The sequence below is a fragment of the Mustela erminea genome, chromosome 12, assembly GCF_009829155.1.
Source record: "Mustela erminea isolate mMusErm1 chromosome 12, mMusErm1.Pri, whole genome shotgun sequence".
Lineage (NCBI taxonomy): Eukaryota > Metazoa > Chordata > Mammalia > Carnivora > Mustelidae > Mustela > Mustela erminea.
In genome coordinates, this window is record NC_045625.1 from 83,246,247 (window position 1) to 83,264,522 (window position 18,276).

Sequence of the window (18,276 nt, forward strand, 5' to 3'; positions counted from 1 at the left end):
TACTTGGGAACACACAGCTCTGGTGTGGTACTGCGGGGATCGAACCTAGGTTAGTGGTTCTCTGCCCCGGGCGGTATCTGGCAATGTCCAGAGACTTTTCTTGTTATCACAACTGGAAAGAAGGTGCTCCTAGCATCTAGTTGGGTAGAGATGCTTCAAAACATCCTACAAGGCAAAGGATAGCCCCACAACGAAGTATCTGGCCCCGGATGTCAACAGTGACAAGGTTGGGAAACGCGGCTCTGGAGCTACCACTTCTAACCCGTGGATGCGAAGTCTGAGAAACGCCGTCTCTAACAGGAGGACAGAAGGGAGGAAAGCTCAGGGCACAGCTGAAGTGCACGTGTTTCCTGAGACACTGCACACATGATGACAGACTTGGTGGCGTCAAACGACACAAATGTATTCCTTCACCCCTCTGGAGTCCGGAAGTCCAAAACCAGGATTACCAGGGCTGAAACCGAAGCGTCAGCGGCACCATGCTCCCTCGGCAGGTTCTATGGGAGAAGTCAGCCCTTGCTTTTTCCAGCTTCTAGATGTTTCCGGCACTGGCACTCCTTGGCTGGTGGCCACATCATTTCACTTTCTACCTCCACCTTCTCACAACCGTCTCCTCTCTGTGTCTATGTACCAACCATGCACACTTGTCTCCAGGTGTCGCCCCCTCCCCAGCCTCTGGTATGAGGAGCTCTGTGATTCCAGGTAGGCCCGTACAGACTATCCAGCATGACCTGCTCATCTCCAAGTCCTTAGATTATTCACACCAGCAAAGACTCTCCCCCCGCCAAATACGTAACACAGGTTCCAGGGATTAGGAAATGGCTATTTCTGGAGAGCGGTTTTTCAGCCTGCCACGAGGAGATAACATCACTTCCAAGAGGGCACTTTAAGTCACGTGCCCAAGGACCAATGTCTAACACTCGGTGGAGGTGGGACTTGAACCCAGCTGTGTCCACCTCTGAAGCTCATTCTCTTTATAACAACGCCACCTTCAAAGGCTGAAGAACAGACCTTAAACCAACAGGTCCCCACCGAGGGAGGGGGATCAAGAAATACCCACATGGGCTTTTAAGCTCTGCCAGTAAAAACCATGAAAGCCCACATGTCCATGATGAGAGATTCTTGGCAATACTTGCATCCATTTATTCTCTTGACATACTCTAATGAACATTTCTTGTTTCCAAGGAGGGGTCTTCTTTCCAAAATATTAGTTGTAATCCTTGTATAGAACAGCCTATGGCTTTCTTCTGGAGTCCTAAGTAATATGCAACAGACTACAGCTTTAACTGAACAAGGACCTTTAGGATTTGTACATAATGGACTGAAGCCCCAAGCTTCCTGAGAGAGGAAGGTATGGCCAGTGAAGAGGGTAGGTCTGTAGGTGGGTCAAGTGCCAAAGCTTTCATAACCCCAGGAATTTCTGACATTAAAAATACTGGGTCTCGGGATGCCAGGGTGGCTTAGTGGGTTAAAGCCTCTGCCTTCGGCTCAGGTCATGATCCCAGGGTCCTGGGATGGAGCCCCGCATCGGGCTCTCTGCTCAGTGGGGAACCTGCTTCCCCTTCTCTCTCTGCCTGTCTCTCTGCCTGCTTGTGATCTCTGTCAAATAAATAAATAAAATCTTTAAAAAAAAATACTGGGTCTGCAGCCAGAAGGAAATACTGACACCTGCTACCACATGGGTGAGCCTTGAAAACATATGCTAAGCAAAAGAAGCCAAACCCAAAGGATACATTGTGTGATTCCATTTCTATGAAATACCCAGGACAGTCCAATCCACAGAAACAAAAAGCAGATTAGCTGCCCAGGGCTACAGGGAACAGATTCTAGGGAGTGACTGCTTAGAGACAGGTGGTTTTATTTTGGAGTGATGGAAATGTTTCAGAATTAGATGGTGGAGGCTGCCACTTTTTTTTCACTTTGCAATGGTGAAACAGAGCTTGTGTGAATTTCACCCCAATGAAAGTAAGAATAAGTAGAGGCCTCTATGCTAAAGCAAAAAACTTGGCGCAGACAAACCACTTCTTTACAATGTAATAGGCAACCATATTCTGGTTCAGACCCTGGAGCTCAGATCCTGGTGGACAAATCTGGATTTATTTTACATGACCCTGGACGGAATCCATCTTCTGCTACTCTTTGTTGGGCTTTGACAAGGAGGCTTAAGGAACTGGAGTCAAAAAAGTCCATATTCACTTTTTAACTTTCGCCAAGAAATTACGAAATACTTGCTGTTAAAAAAAGGGGGGGGCACCTGGGTGGCTCAGAGGGTTAAGCCTCTCTGCCTTCGGCTCAGGTCCTGACCTCAAAGGTCCTGGGATTGAGCCCCACATTGGACTCTCTGCTCAGCGGGGAGCCTGCTTCCCCATCTCTCTCTGCCTGCCTCTCTGCCTACTTGTGATCTGTCAAATTAAATAAAATATTTAAAAAAAAAGTTATATCATGCTGACCTTACAGTCGGGCGATATCCCGAATCCACACTTTACCTCCTGCACTCCTAAAATAAGGTGCCGACTTGCCTTTTCCCATAAAAGAGCCCAATGAGAGAATAAAATGAAACTGTTCGGTCGACTCTGGAGCACATGTCAAATGTAAGACATTACCAGTCGTGTAAATAGTGATCACCATCCAAAAGCCAGCAGCAGGAGAAATGCTGCCATGTTGCAGAGAACGCTCTGAAGACGTCGCAGTCACCAGTAACCAGTGAAACTGATGGTCTGTTACACACAGTAATTACGGAACCGACTGTCAACAGCTGCGGTTTCGATTGGATAATAACCAGATAGGACACACCAGAAGAATGTGTACCCAGGAGATAAGACTCTCTCCTCCTGAAGCAAGTCTATGCACAGGTCAGCGCCCCAGAGAGTCTGGGCTGCCCCGAGGGGCCTCAAACGGAGGAAAACATGTCAAAGGAAGAATGTGAGGTTCTTGGACTTGGGGTGGGGTGAGGAAGGTCTACGGAGTGACAGGGGGAAAGAAGGAAAGAACCTAGTTCAAGCCTGCCACCTTCCTTCAAAATCCGGCTTCTGCTTCTCCCCGGGGAGGAAGACCTTCCCATCAGCCATGAACTTCCAGCCATGCAGGTCAAGGACAGGGATACACTGTTCTCCTAGTTGCTGTAACTGCAAGAAAAACGCTCTTGCTCTGTGCCATGCGAGACGGGCTCTGGGCTCTTCATCCCACACCAAGGCTAAGCTGCTGTGGGGGCCTGCTCTGAGGGCAGAGGACAGCTCGGACAAGAGGGACAGCAGAGGAGACAGAAGAGGAGCAGCCCAGGATGGAGCTGGGAGTGCGGAGCTCTGGGCCATGCTGGCCATTAAGTTAGGGAGCCCACACCTAACTTCTCCTCCTTGGTGTACTTATCTGTAAAATGAGGTGATGGCCCTACTCTGCTAGCCTTAAACCAAGTGGACTGAAGTGAGAGTTGGTAGGGGGGTGGCGGGGGGTAATAATGACCAGAAAAGTATACCCCAGAAGTTAAGGCTCTTCTCCATACTGCCTAAACTCTACCCGAGCGTCCCATGTGACCACGCCCCACCCCCTCGAAGATGAGCGTTCCCGTGAAAGCAGAGATCCATTTGGGAAATCAGAGCTTAAACAATGTTGACTTTTTCATTCATGCCTTCATTCATTTACTCAACAAATATTTAGTGGGCACCAATTAGGAACATGTTGCTGAACAGAACAGGCAGGGCTTTTCCTTCATGGGGCTTACAACCTGATGGGAGAGAGAGATCCTTAATAGTCCATGGAATTTGTATTTTGAAAAGGTATCTTCGGGGCGCCTGGGTGGCTCAGTGGGTTAAGCCGCTGCCTTCGGCTCAGGTCATGATCTCAGGGTCCTGGGATCGAGTCCCGCATCGGGCTCTCTGCTCAGCAGGGAGCCTGCTTCCTCCTCTCTCTCTGCCTGCCTCTCTGCCTACTTGTGTTCTCTGTCAAATAAATGAATAAAATCTTTAAAAAAAAAAAAAAAAAAAAAAGAAAAGGTATCTTCCATACTATGTGCTAGGAAGGAAATAAAGAGGAGCATGCAGAGGCAGGGACTTAAGCGGTGATCTACTTAGGTGGTGGTGGAGTGGGAACAAGAAAGTCTTTTCTGGGGCATCCTGAAAGCTCAGAGGGAGCCAGCATTGCAAAGAAGGAACAGGGGGCTGGCAGCGAGCTCCCGGCGGGGAGATTCGGTATGAGCACCGGCCCTGCGGCAGGAAGGTCAGGAGAGGAAGAGGCTAGAGCAACGAGGGCAGGACACCTGGAACCCTCTTTTATGGTGTGTGTCTTGTGAACCTTCCAGAGTAGGGCGTAGGATAAGTACTGCTTCCCAAAAAAGTATCCCAGGATGGTTAACACGGACATGTCCACTAAGCCCCTAAGACAAGACTAGGTATCTGATTTAAAGCGAAGTGCCAGGCCTGGATACCATTCCTCGCAGAACAAGTCACTGATTTGGACCTCACCCACAGTGAGGGTGCAAACGTGTCAGGCCTCTGGAGGCTAAAAGGAGGAATGACTGAATCAGGTCACCTGCAGTCTCGTCCTAGAGCAGAAGACTAGGGAAGAGGTGGGAGTCCCTGCCGGACCCTCTGCAGCCCAGGGAGGGGCTTCACAGGGGTCGGCTGGGAACCACGAAACCCCATCGTGCGGGAGACACCACCAGCTAGCTGGTGACGGCCGGCTGAACGCTGACCGACAAGCCAAAGGACACAGCACCGCCACTGGGATTACACCGCGATCCCTGAATGCGAGGGGACAAAGGATGCGGCAGTCTCTGCCACGGCCCAGACTTGGAGTCACGCCAAGAGCCTGCGTATGGGGCTCTGTCAGGCTCCGCCGGCCAAGGGCCAGGGGGACAGCAACGGGACCCAGCGGACACAACAAATGAGCCAGTGGTCTTTTTCCAGAGACGGAGACAGCAGGAGCAACGAGCAGCCAAACCAAGGCAGCTGCAGGCAAGAGGTCCCTGAGGACAGGGTGAGGCCATCCCCGAGGAACCCCCCAAGCGGGCTTCTAAGAGCCACGAGAATGAAGTCAGGAGCTCCGACGACGACAACGGGATACTGGACACTTATGTATGTGGCGCATTAAAATGGGACGCTTTATAAAGCAAGAGTCGTCGGAATGCTCACGTGATGGGTTTTCCTCCAGAAACCGGGGAAACGGCTTTCTGGCTGAGTAACTTTTAATGGGAGAGCGAGCGCCGGAGCCAGGCTGTGTTTTGAAGGCGTCCTGTGACGTCTGTCTGTCTGTCTGTCCGAGGCAAAGGACACCTGCCACCTCCTCGCGGCAGCGCGGTTCGTGGGAAACAGACGGTGCAAAATGAGATCCGCTGTGCCTGCCCTTGAACACCAGGCTCCCCTTGGGACGCCGCCATCCCTCGCGGAGTCAAGGAGGACCTTCTGCCTCTGCAGTGACCGGGGGAGTGACCTCCTGCCCCCAGCAGACACTCGCAGGCCCCGTACCCTGCTGCTCTTCCAGAAACACAAACGCGGTTCAGGGAGGGACCCCCATCCCCGCCCTCAGCTCCGATCCTCCTGAAACAGGCTCCAACCGAGTTCCCCCATTTCAAGCCTCGTGAGTGTGGTCCCCAGGAGTCATCCTAAGAGGATTCCTTCCACGGGGATCCAGCGGAGAAGCCCAGAGCCCCGACTCCCACGCAGCAGTGAACCCCAGGATACCAAGCACGAGACGGGGCCCAAGTCCCTGCATTTGTTCTCGTCTTGTCATACGGGTCGCAGTAAAGTCAGACCGGGGTGGGGCATGACTGTATCTCCGTGGGCCCTTGCCGATGAACACACACCGGCTGAGACGTTCCATTACTAGAAGTAATGCTCACCCAATCCGTACCAGGTAGAACAGATTCTTCTTCACATGTAAGCCCTACTTCTTACGAGAGAACATTTAAAACCGAGCTCATGTTAAAAGATGTTTCTGGGGGTGCCTGGCTCAGTCAGTGAAGCATCTGTCTTCAGCTCAGGTCATGATCTCCAGGATCGAGCCCCGCATCAGTCTCTCTGCTCAGCCTGGAGCCTGCTTCTCCCTCTGCCTCTGCCCTTCCCCTGCTCATGCTCATTCTCTCTCTCTCTCCCCCTCCCCATCTTTAAAAAATTAAAAAAAAAAAAAAAAAAGATGTTTCTCGGCCTGCTGTCCACTAGATTCTCAGACCGAAGGCAGGGACAGTGTCTCATTCATTTTGTGTCCCCTGAGGAATGTATGTACAGAAGAGGGTTCAAAAATCAATGGCTAAAAAGCAAATGAACAAATGAATGTATATCCTGGCTCACACTTTAAGCTAGATTCATGTGAATACTGCCATTAAATATGTGAGAGAGAGAGAGAGAGAGAGACAGGGGCCTGCTACCCACCACTGCTGACTACTCCATTCTATTCCCCACAGATGATTTGTGGTATGTTTACTTGAATCTTGTAATTGGATACCTCAGTGTCATCTGATACAAAACCCTCTCCTCAGGCTCATCTTTCCACGGAGTCTGAGAGCAGGCCCACGACCCCAGCACTCCCACTGAGAAAGAGGGAAAAGCTCCATCGTGGTCCATGACTCCATGCATGAGAGTCAACATTTCGGGTCTCTCAGAACAAGGAACACAGATCTATGGAAAGGAATTAACGTTCACCTCTCTTGTGGAAGGACCTTTGGGGGCGAAGCAGCGAGAAGGCAGGCTGGCGAGGACAGGGCTGGGAGGCATCGGACACCAGGGAAGAAAGGTCACAAGACTTGGGGTTGGACAGGTCTGCAGTCACGTGCTGGCTCTGCCGGGCCTCGGCTTCCCCACCTGTAAAACGGAGGCAACAAGGCCCACCTCACACAACCATTGCGAGGAGGACCAGGGAACCTGTGGAGGCTCTGAGGGGGGCAGTCTGAATCCACAGGACTTTCCTCACTATTATCGACACACACAGTGAATGGCATACACCCACCTGCATTTTTAAGGACGATTTGACCTGTGGGTGTTCGCACCTCAAAGGAGTGGAGATCCACAGCTCCGCTGTTCGGAACTTGGAATGCTCCTTCCCATAGAAACAATGCCATAAATCACAGAATTTTAGAACTGAAGGGAGCCTCTGAGAGCACCTGGTCGAGTTCCCACTCAACGGACTATTTCCTACTGCAGGAGTCCTGGCGTGCGCAAGCCCACCAAAACCAATGTAACTCGTGATGTTGTGGAGATACTACACACACCCACTCACCCACCAACAGAAAGTGACTTTAAAATAGTCCCCATTCACCTTCCCAAGTTCTTCTGAGCTCCATTATCTTCCAACCTAGCAGCTCACTGAAGAAGGGACACATGTTTCTAACTTCTTGAAACCTACCCTGCCCTTCCCCACACCCAGCAACAGCCACAAAAAACTTCCAGCTACTCTGCGATAAGGACTTTATCTGCAGCATGAACAAAATGCAACAGGCCCCCCCGCAGGGGAGGGGAATGGGGAGAGTGGGGGAGGGGTGTCTAGGCAGCAAGAGGTGGGGCAAAGGGGGCACAGGAAGGCAAGGCTTGATGACCAACCTTCCCTCCAACCTCCCTTCCCCCTGCAACCGCCTTCTTTGACCTGGTCATGCACAAAGAGATCATCTGAGATCCCGATGGGTCCCGTGCACTGTCACACGAACTCTGACCCCCGGCTGTGCCCCCCTGGCCCCCCGGCCCCCTGCAGTGGGCGGCAAGAAGGCACGGAGGGCTCTGGGATCTTCCTACTGCTTATTCTTTGGACTGGCCAAGGCTGGCTCTCCATACGCATGCGGGATGTCTGCAAGCCAAGTGTGTTTAGCTCGGAGAGTGCCTGAACTATGGTGTCTGATAGGGGAAGTTCAAAAGAAACCGCAGAATGACCAAGGCTATCTAGTCTTACGTGAAGCCTCACAGCACTGCTCCGACAACACAAGATGATGCTCATGGTACAATGTTATGCAAAACAAAAATCACCTGACACGATCCTATGCATGCTATGACCCCAGTGTATATGCACACACTATGTTATGCCCACATTCTCACAGGCCTCTGGCTTCTCAGAAAAATTATCTATCTATCTATCTATCTATCCATCCATCCATTTGAAAGGGAGACAGAGCACAAGCCCGGGAAGGAGCAGAGGGAGAGGGAGAAGCAGGCTCCTTGCTGAGCAGCGAAACCCGATGTGGGGACTTGATCCCCAGACCCCAGGATCATGACCGGAACTGAAGGCAGATGCTCGGCCCACTGGGCCACCCAGGCACCCCTCTTAGCTATACCTGTTTAAAATGAAGATTGGGGGACGCCTGGGTGGCTCAGTTGGTTAAGCAGCTGCCTTCGGCTCAGGTCATGATCCCAGGGTCCTGGGATCGGGTCCCACATCGGGCTCCTTGCTCGGCAGGGAGCCTGCTTCTCCCTCTGCCTCTGCCTGCCTCTCTGTCTGCCTGTGCTCGCTCGCGCTCTCTCCCTCTGTCTCTGAAAAATAAATAAAATCTTTAAAAAAAAAAAAAAAATAAAATAAAATAAAATGAAGATTGGATGGAAATACTTCAAAATATGAATAGCTATTTTGCCTGTGTGATGGAAATACAGGTTAATAATTTTCTGTACTTCCAAGTCAGGTGAAATGGGCAAGTAATTATATAATGAGGTGAAATGGCATTTAGGAACACTGATTAGACGGGCACCTGGGTGGCTCAGTAGGTTAAGTGGCTGCCTTCGGCTCGGATCCTGATCATGGGGTCCTGGGATCGAGCCCTGTCGGGCTCCCTGCTCAGTGAGGAACCTCCTTCTCCCTCTGCCCCTCCCCCTGCCCATGCTCTCTTTCTCACTCTCTCACTCTCAAATAAATAAAATCTTTTTTTTAAAAAAAAGTACTGGTTAGATACCATAAAGCAAAAATGTCTTTTGAAATGACCTAATTCCATATTTTTCCCAATCCCCCCCAATTATGCAGGTCAAACACCTCCGGACCCTCGAGTGACTTGCCCACCTGAAGTCTTACAACTAGTAGACAACTGAGCCAAATCATAGCCTGAACTCAGATCTTGTGACATTTATGGCCTGGGCCCCTCCCATGATATCACAGTGTCCTAGAGTCAGGGACGAATGAACTCCGTAAGGAAATACTCCATAAGGAAAGGCCAAGTCTTACTGTGCACACCTACACTTCTTGCTAAATAAATATTTGCCTGGCATTATATCATCGTTTTATGACATGCAAACAAGTCCGTTGCTAAAGGAGCGCTGCTGACTTTGTCACGGCCACTGAATCAGGTCTGGTTTACAAAGGTCTTCTACTGCACTGCAAAGAATCCCACTTCCGGAGAGACTGTCAAGGTGAAACTTTATCAGAAGACACTCCCAATCTTAAGCCAGGCATCTCTGACTACAGAAGAACAAATGGGCTCTTCTGTCCTCTACTGCTGCTACCTACACACATGAGCAGACACTTAACTTCCGCTCTGTGGCCACGTGCTGTATTAGAATGACGTAACATTCACCCCTCCCCAAAGATGCACAGAGGGTAGACAGGCTGCACACCTTCTGTGGAAGCACCCCATCTAAAAGGCTTTAAGTACTTCCTTTCTGTGAACATGAACCTTGTTAGGAACAAAGCCGCATCTCAGTCCGACGAGAGGATGGGTTCTGCTATCTTGCACTTCTTAAGGAAGAAAATCCAGACATCTGATGCATACCCACGTGCACAGAACAGCCTTGGGCCACACAGGACTGGCTTCCTAGTTCACTCTGCTTATCTCCAGCTGGCTGGGCTGGGAGAGATTTCTAGGCAAGGGGTGGGGAGGTGGCCTCCAAGGACACAGGGGCAGAGGAGGACAGGCCCAGGTGAAACACCTGTTACCAAGAGAAGTAAAGAGACCCCCCCCCATCGCAGCCACGGCAGGGGGCTCATTTCCTGCTCGTGTGCTAACTAGGCACATAATCCACAAACTCGAGAGGCAGAACTTAAGGCAGGCGAGCTGAGAGGGAGCGGGAGCCTGGACGATCAGACCGTCCCCCTGCTGCCTGGACTGAGCAGTAATTAACTGAGAGTTAGAACCTGAACTTACGGCAAAGCCTGGAGCGCGCAGAGGCAGGGCCGAGCTGGGAGTGCCTGAAATGAGCTGTGAAAATGCAGAAGTGCTGACCCAGGCCAGAATTCAAGGTAGGGGAAGCCCAAGGAGAAATTTAGGGAAGAGCAGGCAGGACAGTACTGTGACCTGAGGGGGTGCTCCAGCCCTCCCGCTGGAATGATTTCAGGATTGAGGAAAGCCCGGGGTGGGGGGGGGCTGAAATGTACATGTTCCTATGTAAGCGTGGAATTCCGAAATATTTTAAAGGTTTTAGGAAAGAATTCATGTGCTGAAATGGCCTCTTTTCATTGCTCTGTCAGTCAAAACAAAAGCGCCCCATAGGAAGCCAAGAACCCTATCGACGGAGCCCTCAATCCCAGACCACGACTCTGAGGATTTAATCTAAGGAAATAAGACAGGAGAGGCAAAAAGCAAGGCTGTACGAAGGTGCACAATCCGCGACGTTCCATAAAAGCAAGAACATAAATACGAGATCCATGTGATGGCCGGCGATAGCGATAAATTTGACAAGGCAAGGGTAAGTGAAGGCACATGAAGTATGTTCCACGCCTTTCGAACGGATGACATAAAAATACAAATGGGGGAAAATCACACGGGAAGTTTAAAAATTCAAAATTAAATGTTCACTACGGATACAACTGAATCGAAACGGTGGTGCCCGGGATGTCTGGGTGGCTCAGTTGGTTGAGCAGAGCTCAGGTCATGATCCCAGCGTCCTGGGATCGAGTCCCACATCAGGCTCCTTGCTTGGCAGGGAGCCTGCTTCTCCCTCTGCCTCTGCCTGTCACTCTGTCTGCCTGTGCTCACTCTCGCTCCTCTCTCTCTTACAAATAAATAAATAAAATCTTTAAAAAAAAAAAAAAAAAAAGAAAGAAATGGTGGTGCCCGAGACGGAGCCATAAGACGGGACAGTGACCAAGAGCTCATGTTGACCAGATGGTCTGGGGTAGCCTGATGGGGGAGGCAGGTGCTGAGGGCAAGGCCCCCTTAGGCAAACCCGTAGAGAACTTTCTGGCTGGTCAAAGAGAGGCTCCATCTCATTCTGAAATCCCAAGGGATGGGCTGGAACCCTCAGCAAGAAGAGATGTTGGTCTTGGTCAGTTGAGCAAAAGGGGCCCAAGGCCATGCCCAATTAACCTTGGATTAAGGGGAAAAGAAGGGGTTTCACAAGACTCCGAAGGAGGGAGAGCTGAAAGAACTTGCAGATTAAAAGAAAATGGAGCCCTTTTCACAGAGGGCCTATCATGGTCTGTTGAATCCAGAGAAATCTGGAAGGTTCCATCTAGTCTAGAAATTTGGCCAGTGAACTGAGGAGCAAGAGGACAAACTTATAAATGTCTGATGAGAACAGGAAGGCGGGAATGGGACAGAATGATTAACCTCACCTCCACCCCGTTTCCTCCCCCAACTTCCAGATAAGAACCCTCACAGCCAGAAAGGCTATGCTGACAGCTTGCCCAGGATGAGAACTAAGCTTATGGCGGTGCGGGACCCAGATCCTCTCCTGTCATTCAGGCGGTTCGTACGTGATCGCACGCTCTCCGCTCAACCCTACGTAGCCCCCCGCATTCTCCCACCATACAGGAATTAAACTCGAAACAACTGTTCTTACTAGATAAACAGTATTGTTATTTTTTAACTGAAGAAAATTCAGGAACACCACAACAGGAGGACAATCAACAGCAGTTTCATTTCTCAAAGCAACCTTGGTTTTTAAAAATTCTCATTATTTCTGTTAAATGTCTGGTTTGGGCCCATTTTCATAGCTGGCAAATACTTATTTCATGGCATGAATATTTATTCTATAGGCTTAGCTAGTCCATTCAGCTTCGTATCATCAGCCACATAAAATATAGGACTTCTTACAATTTTCACCCAAGTCCTAAGGATCCTTCTTACATGGGGGTGGGGTGGGTGGGGTGTGCTTCTTTCCAAGCTGTCACGCAGTCATTAACTGTGCTATGGCATACGAACAGACTCGGCTGTGAATGTTCTGGATTGTTCTGCCATCCTCCAACTGCTATTCTGTGCATAAGGAGACACGTGAGAGGTTTCTGTCGAATGCTTCCAAGTCTGTGGCTCTCTCTTCCTCTACCAACCTAGAACACTTATCTAAAAAGGCAACGTGATGATCGGTGACAGTAAATTTATGCTGATTTCTGGGGATCAATGCCATCTCTTCTGTGGGTTTTAAATCACTTACACGATGGTCATTCAGAATTTTTGCAAGGGAACATTTCACATATTGAATGAATTCAGCTCTTTCAAAAGTTGCACAGAACAACATGTACATGTTTCTGGTCTTCTGTAATGTTTCCCACTCTCCAAGATTTATTCAAAGGTCACTGGCAGTGGCTCAGAGGTGCGGTCTCTTAACTCCTTCAACACCCTTAGATACGACCAAGTATGTCCTAGCGATGTGAACTCATTCCGGTTACCTGCATATTATTTCATTGTCTTCTACATTCCTCTTCATTAATACCTTTTTCACTTTGAAGATCATTATTCTCTCTGTGGGGAACTGAAAGCCAAGTAGTTCTGTATATGTCATGTATTAATGTCAGCCTTATGCTCTTATGCAAGTCTGTCTCTGTCTCTACTCTTCTAGCTCCAGAGAACAGCTAAAAAAGCAAAACAAACTAAAACACTATTTTCAAAATACAAAAAAACATACCACACACTGTCCACACTCTACCACGCACCTGCACGTACGCCAGAAAAGTTCAACCTGGACAGTGAAGAAATTAATACCACTGTGACATGTCATCTTGTAGCAAGCCACGGAAACACACCTTTAGGAACAACGCTGGTGAGTCGGGAGGGAAACAGACATACCCACGGGACTTAAGACAATGTGACTGTGTATCTGGAGGGCAAATACCTAAGATGTGTATGCCCTCTGGAAACCAAGAAACCTACACTGGGATTTTTATCTTAAGGGACGTGTTTTGAAACAAATCTGAAATAAAAGAAGGTTCAAGTATACAAATAGGTCTTTGGGGAATATCCCCGAAGCCCCAAACTGGAGACAGTTTAAAATATCCAACAAGGGGAATCTTAATTGAACTACAAAACACTGACTGTGGTAGGTCCAATAATGCCCCCTCCCAAAGGGGTCCAAGTCCTAATGCCCAGGAGCTGGGAACATGCTGCTTTATGTGGCAAAAGGAACTTTGTAGACATGATTAAGTTAAGGGTTTTGAGAAATGGGAGATTGTCCTGGATTATCCAAGTTGGCCCAATGGGGACAAAGCAGAAACAGAGGTTAGAGACAGAGAGGAAACTTGAGGTTGACATGCTACTGGCTTTAAAGCCAGAGGAAGGGGTCCTACGTCAAAGTACGTGGAAGCCTCTAGAAGCTGGAAAGGGCAAGAAAAAATTCCTTCCTAGAGGTTTCAGAAGGGACCCAGCCAGGCTAACACCTCAATTTTAGGAATTCTGACTTCCAGAGCCATAAGATAATAAACTTCTGTCCTTTTAAGTCACTAAATTTATGGTAAATCTTCACAGCAGCAATATGGAGTTGATACACTAAGAGATAACCACCAAAAACGATAAAATAGAGGACTGCGAAGCAACTAAAATACTAACATGTGCAGATGGGAAAACAGTACGTGCAACAGTTACTACCTTATACCATACACATACAAACAGATCAAGAGTCACAGGAACAAATAAAAATATGCCAAGAGATGAAAAGACCTCAGAACTGGTCCTCCTACTTCTGCCCTCAAGTTCTTAGCACTCAGAATAGCCAGAGTGGTTCTTTTCAAAAATGCAATCAGATGACCTTACTCCTCTGCTCAAAACCCTCCAATAGGCTCCTGCTGTCTCAAGGAAAAAGCTCAAGCCTCAAGAAGGACCTAGAAAGCCCAGGTCCATGGGAGTGCACGGCTCTGGGGCAAGGCACTCCCGTGTACTCTCTGTGACTGGCCTCCTCCCATGTATTGGGGCCCCCCCCCACCCCCGCCCAGGCATGTGCCTGCTCCTACTCGCTCCATTTCTCCGGCCCTCCCACCTGCTGCTCTTCCTCGCTGACTCCACTCTGGCCTCCCCGGCCAACTTGCTATTCCTGGAACTCCTTCATACTTTCTGCACTCACTGTTCCCTCTGCCTGAAGTACCATATCCAGGGGTAGGTTTCCTGGAACAAAGGGCTGGGTCATCTCCTGTATTTGCTCTCCAAATACATAGTTACATTATCGGACCTGTGAGTATGTCTATTTCCCTACAACCTCACCAGCATGGTGTTTTATCTCTCCACAATATGTTTATCACAAAGTAACATTACAGTTTTGTGTTAACTTCTAGGTTGAACCCTTTGTGAGGATGTGTGTATTACTATAAATAACGTACCACACATACCATACACTTAGATACTTTTTTGTTGTACCACACATACTATACACTTAGATACTTTTTTGTTGTTGTTGTTTCTTTTTGGTTCCAAATTCCAAAAGATCCAAGATAAGAAATATACCAGATGAGCCAGAGCGTTTGTAGCATTTGTAGCATCAGTGAAAATAAGCAAACAAAACTCCACAGGGACGGGGGAATGTCAAGCAATAAAGGAGTGACTAGAAATAAAGGGGCCCAAGCGCCAACAGTCTGAGCAAGAAAATCAAGCAGTGTTGCATGATAACTCAAAGTGTATCATAAAGGAGTCCACAGGGACATAAATGAGTGGCTGAATGAACAAATGGGGGCAGAACAGACAATCTCCCACGCAGAAGAATCCTATAGAATTCTGCGTGTGTTTTTTAAAGATTTTAAGTTATCTCTACACCCAATGTGGGGCTTGAAGTTTGATTCCAAGATTGAGTCGTAAGCTCCATCAACTAAGCCAGCCAGGCACCCCAGAATTCTTCCAATTCTTACAGGATTGGAAGGAAGAGGACTGTAACTCCCTACTTTTTAAGTGTGGGCTGCACACAGTGACTTTCTTCCAAAGAGCACAGTCTGGGAATGGGGAGGAATGAAACGGTAACTCTCTAGCGGAGAAATCTCACAGAACATCGCTTCACTCGGGTAATCAAGATCAACATCAGCAGTGACGTCATGCTCATAGCATATGTAATCTTGATACGGTGTGAGGAGGGGTGTGAGGAGGGCCGCACGTTATCTCCCTGAAACACATCACCCCAATCTAATCATGAGAAAACATCCAACGAAGCCCCGCTGAGGGACATCCTGTAACACACCGGATTGTAATTCTCAAAACGGTCAAGGTCATCAAACACAAGGACAATCTGAGAAACCATCACAATTACTAGGAACCTAGGGAGAAATGACAACTAAATGCAACATGGTATCTTAGATGTGACAAAAAGGGGGGGGCAGTAGGGAAAACCAGCAAATGTGAATGAAGTATGGACTTCAGGCAGTAATGACATACAGATGTTGGTTCATGAATTGGGACGAACGTACCATGCTAACGTAAGATAATGATCAAGGAAAATGAGTGCTTCCCACTCTGTATTGTAGCTTGGGAAGGCTCTCAATCTAAAAAAGTTCTAAAATGTTTGTTAAAAATAATTCCAACAGGTCACCCACACTGTCTTCGAAGGTTCCTCCCTCTTCCATGTCATGCAGTAATTCTTCCCGAGTGGTCGATGGTTAAATCCAAAATGGCAGCTTCCTTGATTGTGTTCTGCAAAGTGACCCCAAAAGCCCAAAATATATTGGGCTTTATTTTCAGGTCACTCAGCCACCCAGCAGAAGCTGAGACATCATTGACTGTTGCTTCTTCCAGAAAGTGTTCCACAAAGTACCACAAGCCTTGGCCTCCATCTGTCTGGTTAACAGAAGGTTCCCACAACAATCAAACCAATGGGCTTTCTCCACTCGCCCTTTCAACCTCAACAAATGCTCTGTAGAATGGTTTCTCCAACAGATCGTGGCTTGTAGATAGGGATGTTCTTCCTTGCACATCAATCCTGCTTCTCCTCTTGCCTTCCAAAGACCACAGAGACATTCCCATCTGTGTGTCTCGGGGCATTTGAACAGGAAGCCAAGGGAGCAACAGCAGTCACCATATTAAAAATATACAGAGAGAGAAGAAAAGGGCTAAGATCTTCTCTATCCAATGTACTTGACACATTCTGGACTCACCTGCCTGCTACCCACCAGTCCTCACCGACCAAGTTCTTAACCAAGCCACAGAGATGTATGTTGGGCGTAGCTCTGAGCCTCTCATCTTGCAGTCCTTCCCGCCCATCTGAAACATTTTCCCAGTCTCTTGTTTATTCTAGCTGCAGTCCTCGTGCATGCCTCCCACGCAAGAGTCATCTTTCTCATCTCCAAACTCTCAGAAGCCCCGTATTATTTTGCATTCCCAGCCCCGCTGGTTGTGTTTCATCAGCTTATCTCCCTGACTCTACTATAAGTTCCTTAATGGGATGAACTCATCTACTTTTCTGCATAACCCTGGCACCCCGATCACTCTACCTGTCCATTAAACATGAGCACATATTTGAGTGCCTCCCATAGACGCCTCTCACAGATCTCTTCTTACAACAACTCAATGAGGTAGGCACATAATTACCCCCATTTTATAGCTGAAAACACTGAGGAGTGAAGCAGTTGAGCGGCTTTCCCGGGGTCACATGGAAGTTAAAGAGACAGTATGTGAAGCAAAATCCTTACTCTTAATTACCACAGAAAGTCCCACTGCCTCCCTGAACTCTCCCAGTTCAAAGATCCCTCGCAGAGTGTAGGGATTTTAACAAGCGGCGATCTCAGAAGGAAAATTAAAAACTCTTCGTCTAAGGGCCCCAAACTGATTGAGAAAATTTTTATTCAGGTGTTCTCCCCAAGACCTCAGAGTCACACCGAGGTTGTGTACAGCATGGACAACAGGACTCAAGGAAGACAAAAATTTCTCGAGGAAGCACTGCGGTTAGCCATCATTCTCCACACGTCGACCAGTTAGAAGGACGGATGGACACAGGCTGAACTAATAGAGAAAAATAGGATAAGCCCGTCTGTAAGCTTAGACTGCAACTCCAGGCCAGCTCATCCACTTTGAGGAAGCCTGGCAGAGAAAAGGTATGGCCCGGCACGCGGCACCATACCGCATGAGCGCGTCCCCCATAGAGCAAGGTTCTCTTCCGCCATCTGCTTCTCATTTCCCACTGGCAATTTTGTGGTTGGATGATCAGCTTCTTAGATGATTTCTAAAAATAAGCTAGCATTAATTGAATTACACAGGTACATGAGTATTTACGGTCACCTTGTGGCCTACACCTAAATGAAACACCTTCCTTTCTAGGACAAGGAAGAAGGGGTTGACCTCCTCAGCAGTTGCAAAGCATCAGAGCTGGGGCATGGCTCCCTTTTCTCTAGCATTGTCACCAGCAGCACCCCCAGACCATGGGCGCCAAGAGCATCTGCACCCCGAGGCAGCCGTCGCTGCTAACGCCCACTCTACACAACCAAGACTCACCACCAGGCTTGGCCAAAGGAGCCAGCGAAACTCTCTACTCAGCTGCGCTCTTGATGTCTCTCTCCGTGTCAGCTGCGACTTCAGAGCTTTGCCCAGGAGCAACACTGACCTTCCTAGATCTACTAGATGTGTTCATTCTTTTCTTTAGGCCCCCACTATCCCGTTTACCAGACCCAACCATCTGGTTGAGCTGTCAGCCTCGAGACCAACACCTCCTCTGCTGATGTCCTTTTCTCAAACAGGAGGTGGACCTAGTTCCGAGTTTCTGAAGAAATATGAATGAGAAAGGAGACACGCATTATCACGGATCCTAGGTGGACTGAAGGGAGTACACCTGCAGAGCCTCCATGAGAAATGGTAAGGGACTCAATCAATCTCCAGTGAATCCCGAATATGCCCAAAGCCCAAGGTCTGGTTTCAGATGCTCTTGAACCCCACCACGCAACAAATGGACAGAAGTGACCCCCGTAACTCAGCCAGCCAGCGTGATTCTGGAGTCAAGAGAATTGCTGTGGACAAAGCTGTATTGATTAGAAAATGAACAAGAGACCCTTCTTCCCTCAAGGAACTTACAATTCCAGGCAGAACTTAGAAACCAGACACGCCTGCAAAAGAACCGAAAATACACACTGAAGAGTGCTAAGTCCACAAGAGAAGTATGAAGAAAATGTTATCTCCTTCATTCACTTTTTATTGCGGGGTCATGGGAAAGATTTCAAGAGTTTCTAGAAGCAACTCCCCCTTGCACAGGTTCACAGAGGCCCCACTAA

At 48.6% G+C, this 18,276-nt stretch overlaps 1 protein-coding gene across 3 annotated transcripts in view; it reads right to left on the bottom strand.

Annotated features, from left to right (window-relative positions):
- PIP5K1B (phosphatidylinositol-4-phosphate 5-kinase type 1 beta) overlaps positions 1 to 18,276 on the bottom strand; it is a 290,962-nt gene that overhangs the window by 245,720 nt on the left and 26,966 nt on the right. The window contains exons 1-2 of one of the 3 annotated variants that reach the window (XM_032306743.1): positions 6,937 to 7,040; positions 6,633 to 6,791 (exon numbers count right to left, since the gene is read on the bottom strand). The exons of 1 other annotated variant lie outside the window; for it this stretch is intronic. The gene's annotated coding sequence lies outside the window, so the exon portion shown is untranslated. Of the gene's footprint in view, positions 1 to 6,632; positions 6,792 to 6,936; positions 7,041 to 18,276 lie in introns of those variants that run through there. One more of the 3 variants, XM_032306742.1, reaches the window with a different exon arrangement.